The sequence below is a fragment of the Lepidochelys kempii genome, chromosome 2, assembly GCF_965140285.1.
Source record: "Lepidochelys kempii isolate rLepKem1 chromosome 2, rLepKem1.hap1, whole genome shotgun sequence".
Classification (NCBI taxonomy): Eukaryota; Metazoa; Chordata; order Testudines; family Cheloniidae; genus Lepidochelys; species Lepidochelys kempii.
In genome coordinates, this window is record NC_136381.1 from 268,988,337 (window position 1) to 268,994,955 (window position 6,619).

The 6,619-nt window shown below is 47.0% G+C and overlaps 1 protein-coding gene across 7 annotated transcripts in view; it reads left to right on the forward strand.

Annotated features, from left to right (window-relative positions):
- The window catches only part of LOC140905804 (GTPase IMAP family member 7), a 60,959-nt gene that overhangs the window by 4,364 nt on the left and 49,976 nt on the right, over positions 1–6,619 (forward strand). The gene's annotated exons all lie outside the window — the stretch shown is intronic.

Sequence of the window (6,619 nt, forward strand, 5' to 3'; positions counted from 1 at the left end):
CTTACCCAGCAGCTGTGGCTCCTGCCCTGCGGGACTGGGCCCTGCTCCCCACCCTAGGCATTGCATCCTGGTGCACAGGGTCACAGTGCCATTCAGGCTTGGCCCGGCCGCCCCCCCATCTTGACAGAGGGGCAGACAGGCCAAATATGAGTGAGTGGTATTGGAACATGGTGCATGGGGCCAAAGCACCATGGAACCCCGTGTGCCTTATCGCAGTGCTGGGAGTGGGGAGCCAGGCCCAGACCTGAAGGACAGAAACTGACACTGATGCGTGAGTGTGGGGTGGGCTCACTCTCCAGCCCACCACCAATGACCCATTGCCCCCCTGGTTCAAAAAGGCACCATGCATACACTTGCAAGGGGGTGGTCACCCTTCCTTCTTTCCGCCTTACGGGCTGCACCCCTGGTTCTAACCATTGAGCTGTGGGACAGTCTGAGGTAGGGCTCCCTCAGCCTCTCCTGTGGAAGCTGTTCCACTGTGGATACGTCGTGAAAATGTGAGTGGAGGAGGGGGCTGGACCCTAGATCTCACCCCTCCCAGGTGGGTGCCCAAACCACTGGAGTAATGAGTCACACTCTCTCTCTCGCCCAATGACTATTGAAATATTTATCCAAAGTGAAACAGCTTCACCAGGAGGGACTGAGAGAGCCCTACCTCTGACTATCCCATAGCCCAGTGGTTTGAGCACCCTGCTGAGGGGTGAGTGACCCCTGTTTAAATCCTTTCTCCCTCCATTGCTGGAGGGGGAAAATTGAACCTGGATCTCCTACATCCTGGGCAGGTGCTCTAACTACTTGGCTGGAAGTTATAAGGGAGGCGCCACCCTCTCCTGAGCATGCCCCCTGGACTGCAGGCAGGAGAGGCAGGGGAATGGCATCTTCCCCTGGTTTGTGGATTGCACTGGGGCTTGGGCATGAGATAGGTATTTGCACACGTAAAGCGAGCCAGCAAAGCATATAACCAGAGGCAGAGACATTGCAATGCTTAAGACCTTTAGTGGATTCCACCCCTAGTGCACAGCACCACAAATGACTTGGTTAAAATATTCCTAATTTAAATAGTGGTTGTAAATAGGAACGTGGGCACCACTGAGCAAAGCTGTTTGTCAGAGTGCAGTCAGTTGGAGGAGCGGGATATTAGACTAAAGCTCCAGGGACAGGGACTGAATTTTCTTCTGCATCTTCTATAGTTCCAACCACACTGTTAGTGTTTAAGTTAAAAATATGCCCATTTTACAGATGCTGATATTGAGACATGGAGAAGTTAAGATCCCAAAATTAAATAGTCAGTTGTAATTTTGGATCCCAGTTTTGGTTTCCTTTGGGTTCCTGTGGACTGTCTTTGGGTTATAGGGCCCTGACCCCTGAATGGGGTCCTCCTTGGGCACTACTGCAATATAAACAATTTAATACTTATCAATTTGCCAGTCAAGCTTTTTCCCGTATACCAGTCAAATGGTATAGCACTGTTAGTGAAAGTTCAGCAACGTAAATCTGAACATAGACATTTAGGATGTTAAACAGTTACTTAATTACTGAAATGTCGATTGTAATTAAGCTTGATAATGATTATTCATAGCTGTGATATACCAGGGCACAATCCAGACTAATGAGCAGCTGTGACACCCCTGCCCTTCCCCCTTGGGTGCCTTACAATGCCTTGCTGAAGCAGCTCCTACCGGGGCCTCTCACAAACAGCCTTCCAGCATGCACGCCACGCCCCGAGTGTCTGTGTGTGACTGCAGCCTGCCAGCCACACTCCGGTCACACCCTGGCTTTGGCCAGCCTTGGTGCTTGTGCAGGGGACCCCAACACATGCCCAGTCTTAGATTTCCCCCCAGAAACATATGTCCTGTACTGCAGGGGTTCTCAGCCTTTTTCTTTCTGAGCCCCCCGCCCCCCCACCCCCAATGCTATAAAGGCTCCGCGGCCCACCTGTGCCACAACAACTGGCTTTCTCCATATCCATTGGTTTTGGGACCAATCTTATTTAATCTTTTTATTACTGACCTTGACACAAAAAGTGGGAGTGTGCTAATAAAATTTGCAGACGATACAAAGCTGGGAGGTATTGCCAATTTAGAGAAGGACCGGGATATCCTACAGGAGGATCTGGATGACCTTGTAAACTGGAGAAATAGTAATAGGATGAAATTTAATAGTGAGAAGTGTAAGGTCATGCATTTAGGGACTAATAAAAAGAATGTTAGTTATAAGCTGGGGATGCATCAATTAGAAGTAACAGAGGAGGAGAAGGACCTTGGAGTATTGGTTGATCATAGGATGACTACAAGCCGCCAATGTGATATGGTTGTGAAAAAAGCTAATGCGGTCTTGGGATGCATCAGGAGAGGTATTTCCAGTAGGGATAAGGAGGTGCTAGTACCATTAGACAAGGCACTGGTGAGACCTCACCTGGAATACTGTGTGCAATTCTGGTCTCCCATGTTTAAGAAGGATGAATTCAAACTGGAACAGGTACAGAGAAGGGCTACTAGGATGATCCGAGGAATGGAAAACTTGTCTTATGAAAGGAGACTTAAGGAGCTTGGCTTGTTTAGCCTAACTAAAAGAAGGTTGAGGGGAGATAGGATTGCTCTCTATAAATATATCAGAAGGATAAATACCAGAGAGGGAGAGGAATTATTTAAGCTCAGTACCAATGTGGACACAAGAACAAATGGATATAAACTGGGCATCAGGAAGTTTAGACTTGAAATTAGACGAAGGTTTCTAACCATCAGAGCAGTAAAGTTTTGGAATAGCCTTCCAAGGGAAGCAGTGGGGGCAAAAGATCTACTTGGCTTTAAGATTAAACTCGATAAGTTTATGGAGGAGATGGTATGATGGGATAACATGGTTTTAGTAATAGGCCTAATGGCCTGTGATGGGATATTAGATGGGGTGGGATCTGAGTTACCCAGGAAAGAATTTTCTGTAGTATCTGGCTGGTGAATCTTGCCCATATGCTCAGGGTTTAGCTGATCACCATATTTGGGGTCGGGAAGGAATTTTCCTCCAGGGCAGATTGGAAGAGGCCCTGGAGGTTTTTCGCCTTCCTCTGTAGCATGGGGCACGGGTCACTTGCTGGAGGATTCTCTGCTCCTTGAAGTCTTTAAACCACGATTTGAGGACTTCAAGAGCTCGGAGATAGGTGAGAGGTTTTTCACAGGAGTGGGTGGATGAAATTCTTTTGCCTGCGTTGTACAGGAGGTCAGACTAGATGATCATAATGGTCCCTTCTGACCTTAGTATCTATGAATCTATGAAAAGCCAGAGCCGGCATTAGGGGGTAGCGAGCAGGGGAATTGCCCAGAGCCCCACGCCACAGGGGCCCCCATGAAGCTATACTGCTTGGGCTTCAGCCCCGGGTGGTGAGGCTCAGGGGCCTGGGCTTCAGCCCCATGCAGTGGGGCTTCGGCTTTCTGCCCTGGGCCCCAGCGGGTCTAATGTTGGCCCTGTTTGGCGGACTCCTGAAACCTGCTTGTGGCTCCCGAGAGGGTCCCGGACCCCTGCTGTATTGCCCAGCCCTCTCCTGCATAGTACAAAATATTTTAAGTACATTATTTCTTAAAGGTAATAAGAAGCCATTTTATCATCCCAAATAGACACTTTTACTTAAACACACTGGATTAGATAAAACAGTAAAACAAGCTTAACTACAAAGAGAGATTTTAAGTGAGTACAAGTAACAAGACATAAAAGTCAGAAATGGTTACAAGAGAAATAAAGATAAAACATTTACTAATTACAGAATCATAGAATATTAGGGTTGGAAGAGACCTCAGGAGGTCATCTAGTCCAACCCCCTGCTCAAAGCAGGACCAATCCCCAACTAAATCATCCCAGCCAGGGCTTTGTCAAGCTGGGCCTTAAAAACCTCTAAGGATGGAGATTCCACCATCTCCCTAGGTAACCCATTCCAGTGCTTCACCACCCTCCTAGTGAAATAGTGTTTCCTAATATCTAACCTAGACCTCCCCCATTCAACTTGAGACCATTGCTCCTTGTTCTGTCATCTGCCATCACTGAGAACAGCCGAGCTCCATCCTCTTTGGAAACCCCCCTTCAGGTAGTTGAAGGCTGCTATCAAATCTCCCCTTACTCTTTTCTTCTGCAGACTAAATAAGCTCAGTTCCCTCAGCCTCTCCTCATAACTCATGCACCGCAGCCCCCTAATCATTTTTTGTTGTCCTCTGCTGGACTCTCTCCAACTTGTCCACATCCCTTCTGTAGTGGAGGCCCCAAAACTGGATGCAATAGTCCAGATGTGGCCTCACCAATGCCAAATAGGTGGGAATAATCACTTCCCTCAATCTGCTGGAAATGCTCCTACTAATACAGCCCAGTATGCCGTTGGCCTTCTTGGCAACAAGGGCACACTGCTGACTCATATCCAGCTTCTCATCCATTGTAATCCCCAGGTCCTTTTCTACAGAACTGCTGCTTAACCAGTCAGTCCCTAGTCTGTAGTGGTGCATGGGATTCTTCCATCCTAAGTGCAGGACTCTGCATTGGTCCCTGTTGAACCTCATCAGATTTCTTTTGGTCCAGTCCTGCAATCTGTCTAGGTCACTCTGTATCCTATCCCTACCCTCCAGCGTATCTACCTCTCCCTCCAGTTAGTGTCATCTGTGAACTTGCTGAGGGTGCAATCCATCCCATCAACCAGATCATTAATAAAGATGCTGAACAAAACCGGCCCCAGGACCGACCCCTGGGGCACTCCGCTTGATACCAGCTGCCAACTAGACATTGAGCTGTTGATCACTACCCATTGAGCCCGACAATCTAGTCAGCTTTCTATCCACATTATAGTACATTCATCCAACTTTAACTTGCTGGCAAGCATACCGTGGGAGACCATATCAAAAGCTTTGCTAAAGTTAAAATATATCACATCCACCACTTTCCTCATATCCACAGAGCCAGTTATCTTCTCATAGAAGGCAATCAGATTGGTTAGGCATGACTTGCCCTTGGTGAATCCATGTTGACTGTTCCTGATCACCTTCCTCTCCTCCAAGTGCTTCAAAATGGATTCCTTGAGGAACTGCTCTATGATTTTGTTGGGGACTGAGGTGAGGCTGACTGGCCTGTAGTTCCCCGGATCTTCCTTCTTCCCTTTTTTAAAGATGGGCGCTACATTAGCCTTTTTCCAGTCATCTGGGGCCTCCCCTGATTGCCATGAGTTTTCAAAGATAATGGCCAATGGCTCTGCAATCACATCAGCCAACTCCCTCAGCACCCTTGGATGCAGTGCATCCGGCCCCATGGACTTGTGCACGTCCAGCTATTCTAAATAGTCCTTAACCTGTTCTTTCACCACTGAGGGCTGCTCACCTCCTCCCCATATTGTGTTGCCCAGTGCAGCAGTCTGGGAGCTGACCTTGTCTGTGAAGACCAAGGCAAAAAAAGCATTGAGTACTTCAGCTTTTTCCACATCATCTGTCACTAGGTTGCCTCCCCATCCAGTAAGGGTCCTACACTTTCCCTGACCTCCTTCTTGTTGATAACATACCTGTAGAAACCTTTCTTGTTATCCTTCACATCCCTTGCTAGTTGCAACTCCAGTTGTGCCTTGGCCTTCCTGATTACACCCCTGCATGCTTGAGCAATATTCTTATACTCCTCCCTAGTCATTTGGCTGAGTTTCCACTTCTTGTAAGGTTCCTTTTTAAGTTTAAGCTCACTGAAGGTTTCACTGTTGAGCCAAGCTGGTCACCTGCCATATTTGGTATTTTTTCTGCACATCAGGATGGTTTGTTCCTGTGCCCTCAGTAAAGCTTCTTTAAAATACAGCCAGCTCTCCTAACTTAGCAAATTATATCAGAGTCAAGGAACGTGTCTCACCACATGCTTCCAGCAGTCTTACTGACCAAACTTTTCTCTTCAGGCATAGCTAATGCAATGGGCAGAGAGAGAGAGAGTTGTCTGTCCCTCCTTTTATAGTTCAAGTGCCTCTCTTGAAACACATTTCCAGCTGGACACTAGAAGACAAAGAGTCTAGATGGAAGGATGTTCCCTGCTGGTTTTTTCTCACCTTCTTGAGCTTTCTTTGTTTCCCTTCCTGCTTAATGACTCTGTTTAATGCTTAAATGCAAATGAAGCAGAGCACACATTCCTTTGTTTAGGACAGACCTGTTTGCCCACCTCTGTTTGGGACGGCTGTGGACTTGGAACATGTGTTAATAACATCATACAGGGAAATCTTATAACTCTACATAAAATGATGCCACACATTTTATCAGGATGATACTGACCAGCAAATTATGAGTTTTGAAATAATATTTTACAAGACATACTCTAGACAAACATAATTATGGTAGTGTGTAGGGTGTGAACATGGGTATATTCTGTCACAGTAGCCAATCTTTCCATTCTCCAAACACACACCTACATATCACACGTTGACCTGAGCGCACATGTAGTTTGTAACAGGGTCAAGCCAGATGGCTACATGAGAGTGATAGAAGGCACATATATTAGCCCCAGATTAAGCAGGTCCCTTTTCCCTGAGTAAGATAATGGGCTGTTCCAGAACAATCAAGAAATTGCTGGAACCAATTAAGGCAGGCAGGCTAATTAGGACACCTGGAGCCAATTAAGAAGCTACTAG